This window comes from Scyliorhinus torazame, chromosome 5 (assembly GCF_047496885.1).
Source record: "Scyliorhinus torazame isolate Kashiwa2021f chromosome 5, sScyTor2.1, whole genome shotgun sequence".
Taxonomy (NCBI): Eukaryota; Metazoa; Chordata; class Chondrichthyes; order Carcharhiniformes; family Scyliorhinidae; genus Scyliorhinus; species Scyliorhinus torazame.
The window spans coordinates 223,477,116-223,495,941 of NC_092711.1; the positions used below are offsets into that span (position 1 = coordinate 223,477,116).

At 43.9% G+C, this 18,826-nt stretch overlaps 1 protein-coding gene across 2 annotated transcripts in view; it reads left to right on the plus strand.

Moving 5' to 3' along the window:
• LOC140420962 (5-hydroxytryptamine receptor 2A-like) overlaps positions 1-18,826 on the plus strand; it is a 400,511-nt gene that overhangs the window by 145,692 nt on the left and 235,993 nt on the right. The window contains exons 2-3 of one of the 2 annotated variants that reach the window (XM_072505165.1): positions 2,411-2,546; positions 4,898-5,092. The exons of the other annotated variant lie outside the window; for it this stretch is intronic. The gene's annotated coding sequence lies outside the window, so the exon portion shown is untranslated. The remainder of the gene's footprint in view (positions 1-2,410; positions 2,547-4,897; positions 5,093-18,826) is intronic. 2 annotated transcript variants of the gene reach the window in all.

Below are 18,826 nucleotides of genomic sequence, written 5' to 3' on the forward strand. Positions count from 1 at the left end.
ACTTGGTTTCAGAGTGTGGTGTGTCCGACCACATTTCACCTTACCAAGAACATTATAGTATAGGATATATTTTTTAACTTATGTTATTGTTATAACCTGCCTACTTACCATTGGCTGGGGACTAACGACAATCCCACAATCCTGTGGGAGTATGAGCTTCCCCAATGAGGGGGGCGGAGAAACCATTAGTAAACTCCTAGTATAAATAAAGCTGGCCAGTTTAGGAACCAGCAGGAAGGAGTGTGCAGCAAGGGAAGTTGCTGCTGCTGTTATATATATATGTTATTGTAAATAAATGTTATTACTTTGTATCCTTAAAACTCGTGCTGGATTCTTCGTGGCCCTCACAAACGTTATCCTTGCAAATCTGTGCACATCTGTAAAGGGGCGAAGAAGTAGTGTATTGTCGTTGATCTTTTCTTGTTTAAAAAAGGTTATATTCATTTGTTAAAAGCTAATCAGTCCTGCAGCTCTGTTCATCCACGTCTCTAAATAAAAAAATAAAAGTTATCTATCGAGCCTGTGTTCTAATCTGGGGCCTCACCGCTTGGTAGCAACATCAACTGGAATTGTAACAATCCTCTATCATTTCAAAGTACTGCCTAACCTCCAATCTCTCTTTCTTTTCCAAAATCATTGAATGTGTTACCATCTCCCAAATCTGCAGCCATCTTGCCCGGAATTCCATATTTGAATCTTCTCAATCTGGAATCCAGAACCGGTCTGTCTGTCATCTTTGTGTCGTATTTTTTGTAATTGCCCAATAACTTTTTGTGATTTTATATTCTTGGGCCCTAAAACCTCTTTCATTCACAATTCGTAGCCTCTCACTATTTCGATCATACAATAATCTAAGAAGTGGATGACTTCACATTTCCCGACATTGAACTCCATTTGCCACAGTTTTGCCTGCTCGCTTAGGCATCAGTTTTCCATACGCAGTATTTACTGTGTCACCTAACCTGATGTTATTTGAACACTTACTGCTCTTAATTCCCATATTTGACATGGTTGCACAGTGGTTATCATTGCTGCCTTACAGCACCAGGGACCCAAGCTTAATTCCGGCCTTGGGTGACTGTCTGTGTGGAGTTTGCACATTTCCCCGTGTCTGCGTGGGTTTGACCATGCAAAAAAAAAAATTCCCCTTAATGTCCAAAGGTTACACGCCCAGCAGGGGCATGTAAAATCCAGCCCAACATTTCCGTATCTGCTGCGTTTGTTAACTGCTCAAAAAGCTTAACTGGGTTCATTGGACATGACTTACCTTTTACAAATCCGTGAGGGCTCTTTATGCTGAGTTTAGATTTGTCCAAATTTTCAGCTGCACTGTGCCGGATTGCAGATTCTACGAACTTCCACACAACCGATACTTAGGCCTATAATTCCCTCATTTACCTCTCTCTGGTGGAGGGGGGGGGGGGGGCAGGTAAACTCCATTGGCTGAACAGCTCCCATGTATTTCAGAATAACACCAACAGTACAGCTTCAATTCCTGTTCCTGTTGAGGGAAATTGGTCATTGCTGCCTCTGCACTCTAGCCCTGAGGGTGGAGGGCAATGGCAAACCATCTCTGACAGAAAACTGCAGCGGAAACAACTCCAGGGTGAGGTTTCAGCAGACAATGAGGCAAGGATTCGCCTTCTGACAGAAGACAGATTAATGAATTCTACTCTTATTTAATTAATGGATTGGCATTTGGAAGTTTTCCAATCCAATGGGAACTGAATCAAACGTTTTGAAAGATCGGGGCTAATATATCAACAATTTCCTCATCTACTTCCTTTAACAAACTAAATGTGGAAATCATCAGGTCTTGGAGCCTTTAGTCTGCTGTTAATCCCATTAGTTTCGTCATCACCATTTTTTTTTTACTGATTGAATCTAGTTAATTATCCTCTTGATTTAATTTTTAGTTCTCCTTGTTTCGCTGGTATTTTATCCATATCCTGTACTGTGAAGTCTGACACAAAATATTTTTGTAGCAAATTGATCATTTCTTCACTTCCACTTACAATCTCACTTGTGCTGGGGCTCACCTTATCCTTTTCGCAACCATTTTTCTCGTAATATATTTGTAAACACATGTGTTGTCCTTGTTATCCCTCGCATTCTTTTTCTCTGTGTTCCTTTTTTGCCATTCTTGCCACTTACATTGCGTCCTTTTTACTGTTCTTCAGAACAATCCGGAATCCCTACTGCACTTTGCCTTTTTTATCTTTTAGTTTTGTTTACACTGACTCACAACCAAAGCAGCATTTTTTGCTAGATTCAGTTCCAGATTTTGACTTTGCCAGTCGTCCAGGAGCATTTTGACTAAGTTGGCTATTCACACAGCGAATATAAACTTTCCAGTGATTAAAAATACTTGCTTCCTTCATATGAAACCCTAACATTGGATTAATTCCAGGAAACCCAGAGATAAACAACCTGAAGATTTATTCCGAAGAATCAACATTCCTTCATTACTTCCTGACATCTGCACTGATGCAGCAGTGGTTAATTCCACAAGGACTTTCAGGGCTGGCTTTTGCATTTTCACACTGGTAAGCAAAACAATAAAACTCGAATTACTATATTGTTTAGCATTGTGTTTTGTTGACTGCAAATAATTAACTTGCTCTGAATAATAACTACAGTGACTGCACTTGAATATTGCTGCTGGACCTAATGATCAATACAGTAGCTTTGTTTGTGCATTTTCTCTCAACACTGGCCTGGAATTGGATCTCACCCAAATGCGGTGCTGATTCCTATAATGAGATGGGCGGCAGGACTGCAGAAAGAATTGGTCTATTTGTTTATTACTAATGATCAGCAGACAGCTCCCCAGTGCAGTGGAGTGCCATTACCATCGGATCAGATACTTGCTGAGGCGGTGAGCAAAATCCCAATGGTTGACAATGGCCTGCAAATTTAATGTGGATTTGGGAAGAGAATTCTGGCTCTCCGTAAGGTAGGTACAAAGTTACCATTCCAGAGGCAAAGTTCCAGTATTGTCACGAACGAATTGCCATTTTCTGCTCAAATCTGCTGTCTCCGTGCAGAGTGATGAGCATCTGCGACTGCTTAAAACCGGCCTCAGGAGCCAAAGTTAATTGTTAATTGTGGGACGAGTTCTTCGGGAACTGGGCTGACCGAAACGTTGTCCCCTTCACGATCAGATCAGGCTACCTGAGGGTGCTGGTGATATGGTTCGGAGGGGCAGGGGGAGATGTGCCAAAAACAGGAAGGAGCATGCTGCCAGGGTGAATCACAAAGCGGGCATGTGAGAGAAAAATTCCCTCTTCATGGTCGGTAAGAGGCTGGTCAACAAGTGCGAGGCATGTTGCTCTACAGGTCTGGCCCATTCCTCACTCCTGCACGTGGCAGCAAGCCAAGCCAACTTTCATTTTATCTGGAGATTGAAAATGTATCATGTCCACAGGGGCATGAAGTACAAGTCTCTAAACAAAGGGGACAAAAAGCCCGTCCAACATCACCCTCATCCTGACTGCCAACTTTTTGTGTGCGGCCGTGTCAAGCTGTGCATAGACCCCTGATACACAATACCAGGTGTCACTACATGCAAACACCAAGGCCAGAATTTCGCGGCCATTTACACAGCAGGATTGTCTAGTCCCGCCGACAGCACAGCCCACTTTGGGTTTCCCTGGGGCGAGGGTTGCACTCAGCGGGAAACCCCATTTACAACGGCGGAACCAGAAGATCCCGCTGCCAGTCAATGGTGGGCCAATTCTGCTGCCGTGAAACATGTGGCGGATTGTGGGGAGAATCCCACCCCAAGTGGCATTACATGCTGAACTTTTATCTGTCGTGAAATATGGGTCTTATCACTTTGCCATAAAGCGCTGCACAATAATGTACTTTGTGGGAAAGTTTGTGCAGAAAAACATCTATCGATCACAAATCACTTGGGCAGTGGTCTGTCCTAACATCACTCTTCTGGAAAAGGCAATGGTGGATCCTGTACAATACCATTTGGTGAATACTTCAGCGCCAGTGCTTTCAAACAAGCACTTAGCTTGGTGGTGATGAGCCGAGCCCTCCCCAAACAATTGTGGTGACGAAGTGACCTTTTCTCACTTCCTTCTGGAATGAGCCTTTGCAAAGCAGGTCTGGAAAAAGATGCAATAGCTTTTGTTGAGCTTCACCCAAGCAACTCTGTGATACAGACCTACGGCTGTTGCCAGGCATGCACACCAAAATAAACATCAACAGTGACTGGAAGGCCAACAACTCAATGAAAGACACTCTTTGGCCTGAAATCTGTTGGTTTTTCAGCTGACACGTTAAACAGAGGCTCAATTTGCCTGCTTGAGTGCCGGAAAAATATCCTACGCTGGTATTTTGAAAAAGAGCAGGAAGTATCCCTGGGATCCTATGACGCCATGACAGCACGCTCATACTTGTGCATTGATGTTCTCCACTACCCATTTGTATGACTAGACAGGCTGGCCCATCTTTCTTAGATTGGAAATCAATGTTTCGTTCTGTTAAATTTTTTTGGCACAACAGTTGCGATTTTAATGCATTTATACACTTGTGTTTTATTTAATATACGCTCAGACTCACAGATGTTCAATGTTAAAGAGGTAACTAACAACTAACAGGCTTTATTATATTCCGCACACTAATTGAGGAACTTGTGCTAAGGCGTGCAGGCATCAATAGTTCACTCAGCAACTTGACAGGGCAAGAGTTGAAAGCATTTTACACCACCAGGAACCCCATAAGTGATTTCCGGCCTTGGCTGAGGAATAAATCTCCCATATAATAATGTTTCTATGATAAAATGGGTTCTGGCTTACAGTGTTTCAACGTATAACATGATTTTCAGGAATCAATTGGGTTTTTTAAAAATTTAAAGTACCCAATTCTTTTTTTTCCATTTAAGGGGCAATTTGGCGTAGCCAATCCACCTACCGTGCACATCTTTGGGTTGTGGGGGTGAGACCCACACAGGCACGGGGAGAATGTGCAAACTCCACACGGACAGTGACCCGGGGCCGGGATTGAACCCTCAGCACCGTGAGGCAGCAGTGCTAATCGCTGTGCCACCGTGCTGCTCAGCTCAGGAACCAATTGTGTAGTAAGTGTGCTGACTGTCTGCATCTTGTCATTATTACATTGCTGATTGTGCGAGCTTACTGTGAGTGTTAAAAGCGCTGCTGATGTTTAACGCTAGGGTATTCCAAATCCCAGAAGGGAAACCTGGAATGCTTGTTTGTACTTGTATTTTGCAATTCGGTGTAATGTGAGGAAAGACCAGTGAAGGAGATCACAGATGTTTTTGTGATGATTTTAAACAAAATAAATGTTTATTAAAAAGTAAAACACACAACAAGAAAGTCAACTAAAAATACAATTAACTACATTAATGGCTGTACACAGTATCTTTAAATTTATCCAGTTCCAAATCCTTCTATTTTCTTAACTTCATAGCTAAAGTTCTCCGAACAACATCCCATAGGTTTTTTAATTGTATCCAGCAATAGTTACCACGCCAGGGTACCTTTTTTTGGGGGGAGGGGGGGGTTGCTTCTTACTTAGGATAGAGGCAACTGGCTGCTCAAATAGGCTATCTCCAGGCACAGCTTGTTAGGAATTGACACAGCTACCTGCTGTGAGATGCGGTCTCAAATCAACTGCCTTGCATAGGATGAACCTGCTTTTGAGATACATATTTTCCTTTTAATCTTCCCTTACCTGAACTAATCTTCTCAGAAATTACGTTTAATTATCTATATTATATGAGTCCACCTTTTCAAATGTAAGTGTGAAATTCACTCCCATCTTCTTTTTTGTACTTTTATCATCTTTATTTTAACTTTTGGCACTCTATTCTCCATTGTTGCCAACTTGCCTTTGGTAAACATCTGTTTGCAGTGTTGCTCAGCTAATTAGCAACTAAAACCCAAGATCCATCAGCCCAGCCAATCTAACGTTCTACAATTTCCATTTTAAAATATTTTGATTTTCTTTAGCCACACAACCATTAAAGCTCATTCCCAATTATTGGATTTCTTATTTTTTCATTTATCATGATTTCCTTAACATGGGCATATTGATTTCAACGTTTCCAACATCACACCAATAACACATCAAATAAAGTTGTCCTCCGTTGGTGGTAGTGCACTTTGAGACATCTGGTGATGTGAAAAATGCAATATAATAATAATCTTTATTGACACAAGTAGGCTTACATTAACACTGCAATGAAGTTACTGTGAAAAGCTCCTCATCGTCACATTCCGGCACCTGTTCGGGTACACAGAAGGAGAATTCAGAATATCTAAATTACCTGACAACACGTCTTTTGGGATTTGTGGGAGGAAACCGGAGCATCCAGAGGAAATCCCCGCAGACACAGGGAGAACATGCAGACTCCACACAGATAGTGACCCAAGCCCGGAATCGAACCTGGGATCCTGGCGCTGTGAAGCAACAGTGCTACCCACTGTGCTACCATGTCGCCCAATATAAAAGCAAACTTTTCTTATTGTGGATGCCGCCTGCCATATTGGCTGATTTTTACACTTGCAAAATGGGCACGACTCCAACAAATTTCTCAGGGATCATTCCTTCGCTAGGATTCTGGGAAAGAATCGCTTCACTTTCAACTTCACATACAAGGTGATGAAACATTCATCTTATTTATACTTTTATTACAAACCCTCTCCTGGGTTTAAATAAATTTCAGTAGACAGCGAATGTCAAACTCTATTAGATGTGACATTCTTCAGTGCAAAACCTGCATACAATTATGATTTATTAAAACTAACTAACTCAAAGTGGCATTGTGTGAAGTAACCTCTTGACATATTGATCCTTTACCAATAGATGCCAGTGGAAATAATGTTGATTACACTTTTGTGAAAATGTCTAAAATCTTAGACATTTTAAAACGTTCCGATAAAATACTCACTTAATCTGCAGCTAAGATCGCGGAACAAGAGCATTATTTTTCAAAGGACACTTCCAATTATTCTGATTCCACTTCAATTAGATATTACAATGATGTTTGGCACACCAGATTGTGTGAGTTGATTTATCAGTCAAGGGTCAGCTATCTAAATGAGTAGGTCATCAATAGGTTCAATAAATCATCATATAATATTAAAAAGATATTCCTTATGACTATGACTTTGCTCCGGCCTGGTCCGACTTGTTCTAAATAGGATATTGGTGCACAGTGGGTGCTCAACTCCCATTGAATACAATATTATCATCTTACATCCATTGAATTCCTACAGAGCAGAAAGAGGCCATTCAGCCCTTCGAGTCCGCACGACCCTCAGAAAGAGCACTTTACTGAGGCCCACTTCCCAGCCTTCTCCCCACGCATTGATCATGGCCAATCCACCTAACCTTCACATCTTTGGACACTAAGGGGCAATTTAGCATGGCCAATCACCTAACCTTCATATCTTTGAACTGTGGGAAGAAACCGGAGCACCCGGGGCTGGTTTAGCACACTAGGCTAAAACGCTGGCTTTGAAAGCAGACCAAGGCAGGCCAGCAGCACGGTTCAATTCCCGTACCAGTCTCCCCGAACAGGCGCCGGAATGTGGCGACTAGGGGCTTTTCACAGTAACTTCATTTGAAGCCTACTTGTGACAATAAGCGGTTTTCAAATCCACGCAGACATGGGGAGGAAATGCCAACTCTACACAGGCAGTCGCCCAAGGTCGGAATCAAACCCAGATCCCTGGAGCTGTGAGGCAGCAGTGCCAAGCACTGTGCCACCCAACCACAAATCTTATTAAGATGCCCCTCAGCTACACATAATCCCAGGTGAGTTATTTATTGTGGCTGCTCATTCCCAGCAATTGCCATGATGAATATATCAACATGAAAACTGAAGCTTAATTCTGCAAGTGTGGGCAAATTTCAGACGCCTTCAACCCATTTTCTCAAATCTAATGGGAAATCAGTGTTCTTTCCACAGTGCCGCTGGCCTATCAAAAAATGGAATGATATTTACCAGGAGGATGAGGCAAGGAAAAGGGGAAGGGATAAAAATGGCGACTGAATGTGATGCTGCCAGGGGTGTCTGAGGTCCTGCTGCGTGTAATGGAAGGACTTCATGATAATTTGTTGCTTCTGTTTCTGGACAAATTGGTAAGCTGCTGGGGTGGAAAACCAGAGGCAGAGGATCGAAGATGAAGATGCTTGGGGCAGCCACCGGAAATTAGGAAGGAAACAAGTCCAGAAATTGGTACTGGGATGTTGGAAGGGAGAGGGGGGGCAACTTTTGTGTCTGGAGTCACAGACCATGGCAGTGCAAAAGGGTGTCCACAGTCAGCAGGATGAAGGTATATGGCTTCCTTCGGGAACTCAAGTCACCCTGGGGAGAACCCCTGCTCCTCTTGGTCCACAAGGAGTGCTTCAAAAAAGTAATTGCATTATCAAGCCATCAGCTACTGCTTCCATTTAATTCTGGATTTTCCCAAGTCCTGGAACAACAACATGGCAACGGTTAATTTAAGTCAGTGTCCCAATTTCACTGTGGGAGTCTTATTTAAATATGTTAAACAAGTGTTCTGGCTCTTGATGTCAGGCCACCATAGGCGACAAGCCTTACAGCAGTAAAGAGCATTGGAGCGTACACAATGAGTTGGGGTTGCAATATCCTTTATTTTTCATTTTTAACCATTCTCTGACCAATTCCCATTCATCATGGAAGTTAATGGTGCAGTGGTAATGCTCCTGTGTCAGAAGCTGTGGGCTCATGCCCCACTGTAGAAACTTGGGTATGTAATCTAGGCTGATACTACTTTGCAATGTTGAGGGAGCGTTGCACTTTTTTTGGAGGTGCCGACTTTCAGATGAAGCACACTCAGGTAATAATAGATCTATGACACTATTCGGGGTAAAAAAACAAGGTAATTTGCCTGTTGCCCTGGCCAATATTTAAAGCAATCACCTACCATATATCGACCAGCTGATTGTTATAGATAACAATGCACACAACAGCTGCTGTTTGTTCCATATTGCAACATTTAGTCGACTTAAGCTATTTAATTGGTTGTAATGCTCTTTGGGCCATCCTGATTTCGTAAAAGGCACTATGTAAATGCAGTTCTTGCTGTTTCATTTAACTAAGAGAGTCTTGCACCACCTAAATGCCAATGATGTGACAGTTTTGTGCATGTACAGAAGATTTGTAAAATCAAAGGGTAATGTTGCTGGGAAAGAATTGGAAGGACCGTGTTATGGTTATATGTAAACGTCAATGCCTCTCTGATCATCCAAAGATTAGGGACATCAGTCACCACCCAGTCTTGGAACTTGTTTGATCACCTTCTCGGGTTGAAGAGGAATCTTCCAGAGCGTTTTCAACGATTGATCTAAGTTTCTTTTCCCTGGATTTTGCCTCTTTTTTAGGAAATTGACAGTCCCCGTAGAGTTTTCCTGGAGAGCACAGACTTGATGGATCTTTTGAATGTTCCTCTTCTTTTCAATATGGTTGTAAATCACAAGTAGTTTCACACATATATTTTGTACAATATTATTAAATGTTTTTATTATCTGGTGTATGATAAAACACCAGTGCAGCATGGTAGCACAGTGGTTAGCACAGTTGCTTCACAGCTCCAGGGTCCCAGGTTCGATTCCCGGCTTGGGTCACTGTCTATGCGGAGTCTGCACATTCTCCCCATGTCTGCGTGGGTTTCCTTCGGGTGCTCCGGTTTCCTCGCATAGTCCAAAGATGTGCAGGTTAGGTCATGCTCAATTGCCCTTAGCATCCAAAAAGTTTTGGTTAGGTTGGGTTATGGGGATAGGGTGGAGCTGTGGGCTTAAGTAGGGTGCACTTTCTAAGGGCCGGTGCAGACTCGATGGGCTGAATGGTCTCCTTCTGCATTTTAAATTCGATGAAAATCCTTCACATAAGAAGGGATTGATTTCTGTTTCATCTGCACATCAATAATATATTATTAATATCGCAGTATATAGTGTACCACAGCATATTGCAATGAGAAAGGATTAGTTGGCAACCTAGTTGTGAGAGAACCCTTAGGGATGAGTGAGCATAATATGATAGAATTCTTTATCAATGTGGATAGTGAGGTAGTAGATTCTAAGACTGGAGTCCTGAATCTCAATAAGGTAACTATGAGGTTATGAGGCATGAGTTGGCTATGATGAACTAGGAAACATTACTGAAAGGAAGGACAGTGGACAGGCAATGACAGGCATTCAAGGAACGAATAGGTGAACTCCAAAAGTTGTTTTTCTTATTTGGCACAAGAATAGAAAGGGGACTGTGGCCAAACCATGGCTTACAACAGAAAGTAGAGATAGTATTAGATTCAAAGTAGAGGCAAACAAATTGCAAGAAAAAGCAATAGACTTGAGGATTGAGAACAGTTTAAACTTTAGCAAAGGCAGACCAAGGGATTGATTAAGAAAGAGAAAATACAACATGCAAGTAAGCTAGCGGGGAACATAAAAACTGACTGTAAAACTTTCTCTCGGTATGTAAAGAGAAAAAGATTGATAAAAACAGATGTAGGCCCCTTACAGTCAAAAACTGGGTAATTCATAACAGGGAACAAAGAAATGGCTGAGGAACTAAATTTGTACTTTGTTTCTGTCTTCACAAAGGAAGACATGAATAATGTACCGGAGGTTCTGAGAAACACAAGTTTTAGTGAGGAGTTGAAGAAAATTAGTATTAGGAGAGAAATGGCTTTTGGGAACTTAATGGGATTGAAGGGAGATTAATCTCCACGGCCTGATAATCTTCATCCCAGATTTCTTAAGAAAGTAGCCCTAGAAATAGTAGATCCATTGGTGGTCATTTTCTAAAATTCTTTGGATTCTGGAATGGTTCCTACAGATTGGAGGGTAGCTGATATAACCCCGCTATTCAAAAAGGGTTAGACAGAAAACAGGGAACTATAGACCAGTGAGCCTAACGTAAGTAGTAGGGACGTTGCTTGAGTCCATTATCAAGGATTTCATAGCACAACATTTGGAATAGTATAATCAGGCAAAGTCAGCATAGATTTCTGAAAGGTAAATCATGCTTAATAAATCTATTGGATTTCTTTGAATATGTAACTAGTAGAGTTGACCAGGGAGATCCAGGGGATGCGGTTTACTGAGACTTTCAGAAGGCTTTCGACAAGGTCTCACAGAGCAGATTATTATGTAAAGTTAAAGAGCATGGAATTGCAGGTAGTATCTTGAGATGAACAGAAAGCTGTTTAGCAGACAGGAAGCAAAAAGTTGGAATAAACGGGTCTTTTTCCGATTGACAGGCAGGACTATGAGTTGGGACCCCAACTGTTCACATTATATATTAAAGATTTTGACATGGGAACTAAATGCAGTATTTCCAAATTTTCAGATGATTTGGGTTGGTGGGTGAACTGTGAGGAGGATGCAGAGATTCTTCAGCTGGGTTTGGACAGGCTGAGTGAGTGGGCATGGCAGATGCAGTATGCCGTGGATAAATGTGAGATTATCCACATTGGTAACAAAAATAGGAAGGCAGATTATTATTTGGAAGGATGTAAATTATTTGGAAGGATGTAAATTGAGAGAGGTGGATACTCAGCGAGACTTTGTTGTCCTCGTGTATCAGTGGCTGAAAGTAAGTGCGCAGGTATAGCAGGCAGTAAAGAAGGCAAATAGTATGTTGGCCTTCATAGATAGAAGATTTGAGGATAGGAACAGAGATGATTTGCTACAATTGTATAGGACATTGGTGAGGCCACAGCTGAAGTATTGTGTGGCGTTTTGGTGTCCTTATCTGAGGAAGGATGTTTTTGTGATGGAGGGAGTGCAGTGAAGGTTTACCTGGCTGATTCCTGGGTTGTTGGGATGACATATGAGGAGAGACTAAATCGGTTATGATTATATTCATTGGAGTTTAGAAGAGTGGGGGTGGATCTCATAGGAACCTATAAAATTCTAACAGGATTAGACAGGATAGATTCAGAAAGAATGTTCCCGATAGTGGGGGAGTCCAGAACTAGGGCTCATAGTTTACAATAACGTAAACCTTATAGGACTGAGGTGAAGAGAAAGTTCTTCACCCAGAATGGTGAACATGTGGAATTCACTACCACACAAAGTAGTTGAGGTGAAAACATTGTGTAATTTCAAGAAAGAATTAGATATAGCTCTTGGGGTAAAGGGATCAAGGGATATGAGGGTATTGAACTTGATGATCAGCCATGATCATAATGAATGTCAGAGCAGGCTCGAAGGGCCGAATGGCCTCCTCATGCTTCTAATTTCTATGTATGTTTCTATGTATACAGTACCCTATATTCCCTGTTTATACATTTTCTATGTCATGCTATGGTGTCATGCATCTATTTTTAGTCAATTTCTGTGTTACACTTAGTCAAATTTTTCCCACCTAAGTTGAAATTTCTTTCAAATGATAAGAACATTTATTGTGAAGTCATCAAATTTAGTTTCTTGGCAAAAGAATCAAATAACTGCAAAGTACTTACTACATTTTTTCACCACCATTATCTTTCAACTTAAATGTGCCAGCTACCAATTATATAGCTTATAGATAATGTCCCAGACACCACTATGACCATTCCTGGGTATGTCCTGTCTCACTGGCAAGACAGACCCAGCAGAGGTGGCAGTACAGTGATATACAGTCAGGAGGGAATTGCCCTAGGAATCCTCAACATTGACTCTGGACCCCATGAAGTCACATGGCTTCAGGTTAAACATGGCAAGGAGCCCCCTGCTGATCACCACATACCATTCACCATTAGCTGAGGAAGCAGTACTCCTCCATGTTGAACACCACTTGTAGGAATCACTGAGGGTGGCAAGGGCACAGAATATACTCTGGATGGGGACTTCAATGTCCATCACCAAGCGTGGCTCAGACCGAACTTGCTGAGTCCTAAAGGACATAGCTGCTAGAGTGGGACTGTAGCAGGTGGTGAGGTAACCAACAAGAGGGAAAAATACACTTGACTCCATCTTCACCAATCTGCCTGCTGCAGATACATCTGTCCATGACAGTATCGGTAGAAGTGACCACTGCACAGTCCTTGCAGAGACAAGTCCTGTCTTTGCTTGACGATAGCCTCCATCGTGTTGTGTGGCACTACCACCATGCTAAATGGGATAGACTTCGAACAGATCTAGCAACTCAAGACTGTGGACACTGTGGGCCATCGGCAGCAGCAGAATTGTACTCAACCACAATCTGCAACCTCATGGCTCGGCATATCCCCCACTCTACCACTACCACCAAGCCAAGTGATCAACCCTGGTTCAATGAAGGGTGCAGGAGGGCATGCCAGGAGCAACACCAGGATTACCTAAAAATGAGGTGTCAACCTGGTGAAGCTAGAACACAGGACTACCTGTGTGCCAAACAGCCAAACAGCATAAGCAATACGTAATAGACAGAGCTAAGTGATTCCACAATGAACGCATCAGATCTAAGCTCTGCAGTCCTGCCACATTCAATCGTGAATGGTGGTGGGCAATTAAACAACTCACTGGAGGAGGATGCTCCACAAATATCCCCATCCTCAATGATGGAGGAACCCAGCACATATGTGCAAAAGACAAGGCTGAGACATTCGCAACAATCTTCAGCCAGAAGTGCCGACTGGATGATCCAACTCGGTCTCCTCCGAAGGATCCCAGCATCACAGGTGTTAGTCTTCAGCCAATACGATTCACTTCACACAATATCAGAAACAGCTGAAGCACTAGATACTGCACAGGCTATGGACCCTGACAATATTCTGGGAATAGTACTGAGGATTTATGCTCCAGAACCTTCCATGCCTCTAACCAAGCTGTTCCAGTACAGCTACAATACTAGTATCAACTGTGGATAAGACACAAGAAACAGGACAAATCCAACCCAGCCAATTGCCGCCCCCTCAGTCAACCCTCCATCATCAGCAAAGTGATGGAAGGAGTCATCAACAGTGCAATCAAGCGGCACTTACTCAGCAATAACCTGCTCACGGAGGCTCAGTTTGGGTTCCGCAAGGATCACTCAGCTCCTGACCTCATTACAGCCTTGGTTCAAACGTGGACAAAAGTGCTGAATGCCAGAGGTGAGGTGAGAGGGGCTGCCCTTGACATTAAGGCAGCATTTGTGGCATCGAGGAGCCCAAGCAAAACTGGAGTCAATGAAACTCAGGGGAAAACCTCTCTGTTGGTAGGAGTCATACCGGGCACAAAGAAAGATGGTTGTGGTGGTTGGAGGTCAACCAGCTCAACTCCAGAACATCACTGCAGGTGTTCCTCAGCGTAGTGTCCCAGGCCCAACCATCTTCAGCTGCCTCATCAATGACCTCCCTTCCATCATAAGATCAGCAGGGGATGTTTACGGATGACTGCGCAATGTTCAACACCATTCACGACTCCTCAGATAATGAAGCATTCCATGTCCTAATGCAGCAAGACCTTGACAATATCCAAACTTGGGCTGACAAGTGACCAGTTGCATTTGAACAAAGAACATAGAACATACAGTGCAGAAGGAGGCCATTCGGCCCATCGAGTCTGCACCGACCCACTTAAGCCCTTACTTCCACCCTATCCCCGTAACCCAATAACCCTTCCCAACCTTTTTGGTCACTAAGGGCAATTTAACATGGCCAATCCACCGAACCTGCACGTTTTTGGACTGTGAGAGGAAACCGGAGTACCCGGAGGAAACCCATGCAGACATGGGGAGAATGTGCAGACTCCACACAGACAGTGACCCAGCGGGGAATCGAACCTGGGACCTTGACGCTGTGAAGCCACAGTGCTATCCGCTTGTGCTACCGTGTTGCATTTGTGCCACGTAAGCGTCAGGCGATAACCATCTCCAACAAGAAAGGATCCAACCATCGCTCCTTGACATTCAATGGCATTACCATCGCTGAATCCTCCACAATCAACATCCTGGAGGTTACCATTGATCAGAAACTGAACTGAACTAGCCATATTAACACTGTGGCTACCAGGGTGTCATGATATGCACTCATGCACATAATGAGATACAGACAGGCAGTGACAGCCACCCAGTACAGCCAATCAACACACAGGACAGAACACAACCAATCACCAGGCAGAACACTAGAAGGTGGTCTCCCACTATAAAGCACACGAGGAATCAACACTCTGCCTCTTTCCACTGGTGACAACTGGAGTGACAGTCAGGGTGTATATATCAGTTAGCACCTTCTACACGTGGCTCAGAGCTAGTCTGGTCTAGTTAGTTATAGTAAGCACGCTTAGATTAGTAGAGTGTCAAACCCACAATGAACTATGTGCACTGCTTAACAAGTTCAATAAAGCGTATTGGACCAACACCATAGTTTGGAGTCTACGTTCAAGTACAACTGCATCCAGTTGCAGTCCGTGTTACCCCAGGGTGATTAACACGTCGCAGGGCAGATCAAAGGCTAGGTATTCTACAGCGATTAACTCACCTCCTGACCCCCCCAAAGCCTGCCCATCATCTACAAGGCACAAGTCAGGAGTGTAATGCAATACTCTCCACTTGCCTGGATGAGGGCAGCTCCAACAACACTCAAGAAGTTCGACACCATCCAGGACAAAGCAGCCCACTTGATTGCTCCCTCTTCCACAAAATTCAATCCTTCCACCACTGATGAACAGTGGCAGCCATGTGTACCATCTACAAGATGCACTGCAGTAACTCACCAAGGTTCCTTAGACAGCACCTTCCAAACCCACGACCACTACCATCTACACGACACGAGCAGCAGGTACCTAGGAACCCCGCCACCTGGAGGTGCCCCTCCAAGTCACTCACCGCCCCGAGTTGGGAATATTTTGCTGTTCCTTCACTGTCACTGGGCCAAAATCTTGGAAATTCACCCCTAACAGCACAGTGGGTGTACCTACACCTCAGGGACTGCAGCAGTTCAAGAAGGCAAATCACCGCCACCTTCTGAAGGGTGACTCGGGATGGGCAATAAATGCTAGCTTAACCAGCGACACCCACATCCCGTAATTGAATTTTTAAAAATAACTGAAGGAAAGTGTTGTGCAGCTGGTTTTGAGAGGTCGCTGGTTTGCTTTGGCTATTTTTTATATTGACATGTATTATAACAATTTCAATCAATATGTAGCTGCTCTATACTATCGGCAGCACCTTTTATTAGCTGCATTTTGTTCCTGTGCAGCTCCCCCTTGCCGTCATCCTTCTTCACTATCCTCCCACTCAAAATGTCACCACCCTTTGAAAATTATGCTTCAAAATCACCCTGTTGTCGGTACAGCTTTAATAATATTAAATCATTTTGGGGGTGGATTGGGGGTGGGAGAACAGGGGCTGACACATTAACATCCTCTAACTTTAAAAAATGTACTGTCGTTTCTGAATTATGAGTCATTAATTGTCTCCGTACTGGGTTCCATTTCTTGCACCAAAGGTGACATTCATCTTCACCTTCAATTTGTGAGAATACTGTCCAGAAGGTAATCATTGTGTCCATATGCAACTGCAATGATGATGAACCTCTAATTTACTACCAGGAATTCATTCTCTGACACAAATGAACCAGCTTGTACAAGGTTTCATTCTGATGCCTGTGCCGAACAGTACAGTTCTCTAGCTACAATTGGACTCGGTAATAAAATCTCTTATGGCGATTGCAAACATTGATCTTCCACACCTTGTCAACTGTATCTCTTAATCTATCTTAAAATCTCTCCAATTACTCGCCAGCAGCTCTTAGTGTGTGTCACGGACTTGAATGTTTAGAATGTATTTGGGAGTTCCATTAAGTCATCAACCTCACAGTGATTCCATTATAACCTCTCAAGGTTGTGGTACTATTGGCTGACAAAACAGTTCAAAGATGTGCAGGTTAGGTGAATTGGCCATACTAAATTGTCCCTTAGTGTCCAAAAGGTTAGGTTACTAGGCTACGGGGATAGGTGGTGGCCTGACCCTCGGTACGGTGGTCGTTCGGAGGGTCGGTGCAGACTCGATGGGCCGAATGGCCTCCTTCTGCAGTGTAGGGATTCTATGAAAACAAAATTCAGTACAGGGCCCTGTTCTTCAAGGAACATGTAATGGGAGTCAGATTCATGTAGAACAGAAGCTCGCCAGCTAAAAGGGGCATGTTCTTACTTGAAGCATATGGATGTCTACCATTCTTCATCAAGAAGGTGGTCACATCACTGTCATCCATTTTGGTGGACCCTCTCAGATCTGAGACAGAATAAATAAATAAGAACTTTGTATGCAATTAATTTTAAAATTAACTGAACAAAATGTTCCAGAAAGGGTAGAAATGCAGAAAACATTTCAGAATGTATTAGAACCTGAGAATTTATAGTGCAGAAGGAGGCCTTTCGGCTGATCGAGTCTGCACCGGCCCTTGGAAAGCGCACTCTACTTTAGTCAATGCCTCCACCCTATCCCCATAAACCCAGGAACCTGACCTAACTTTTTTGGGCACAAAGGGACAATTTTGCATGGCCAATCCACCTCGCCTGCACATCTTTAGACTGTGGAAGCACTCTGGAGCACCCAGAGGAAATCCATGCAGACACGGGGAGAAAGTGTAAACTCCATACAGTCACCCAAAAGTGGAATTGAACCTGGGTCCCTGGAGATAGAGGCAGCAGTGCTAACCACTGTGCCGCTAATTCTCTTGATTTCTTTTACCCCCTACTCATTGAATTAAGGTTCCATTTTTTTCCCCGAAGGCCAACAAGATCTGAAATCTTGACATGTCCCAAGGTTGTTGGTTTTCAGGCACCGCCTGTATGAGCTTAATTTGGAGAGAAAATTGTACAAATTCGACCCCCAGGAGGGATTACATTGGCCACAGGTGGGAAGGATATAATATTTATTGCAAATATTTATGTGTTTCTGAAGAAGGTAGAAACTGCAAATTTATATTCCACCCATCTAGTTTTCCCTGTTGAGGTCTGTGTGGCCTAGAAATTCAGTTGTGTCGCACCTGATGTATAGGCATAAAATGGGCTCCAAATAGTTTTATTTATTTCCTCGTGGGATGTGGGCATCACTGGCTAGACCAACATTTGTTGTCCATCCATAATTGCCCTTGAGATGTTGGTGGTGAGCTGCCTTCTGAATCACTGCAGTTCATGTGATGAAGGTACACCCACAGTGATGTAAAGGAGCGAGTTCCAGGATTTTGACCCAGTAACAATGAAGGAATGGCAATATAGTTTCAGGATGGTGTGTGGCTTGGAGGGGAACTTGCAGGTGGTGGGGTTCCCATGCCTCCACTGCCTTTGCTCTCTTGATGTTGCGGATTTTGAAGGTGCTGTCAAAGGAGCCTTGATGAGTTGCTGTTGTACATCTTATAGATAGTAGAGGACTTCCGGTGGCGTTCGGGAGCGGAGAGGTCGCAGCAAAAAGGCTACCGCAGGCCCACGAAGTTGGGCCTATTTCAGGGGGTCTCCGGGTAAAAAAAAAATTAAAGTCCCGCGAAACCAGGAGCAGGGGAACTGGGCCCTCGGGAGTGGAGCGATCCGGCGACCCCCCCCCCCTCCTCCCCCCCCCAATGCACGGCAGCAGAGCGCAGGGCAGGACAAGCGGTGGCCAGGACCGAAGCGGCAGCCCGGACCGAAGCGGGGGCCGAACCTGCAGGAAGGAAGGAATGGAGGAGCGACCGACGACCGCGAGACCCCCCCCCCCACCACAAGCCGGAGAGCGCAGGATGCGACGAGCGGCGGCCCAGACCAAGCAGCGGGGACAGCAGCGGGGAACGAAGCGGGGACCGACCGACACCCCCCCCCCCCCCTCCCCACCCACCAGCGGCGACCACCACGAGGTAGGAACAAAGAGGGACTCCCGACCAGAAGCCTCTCT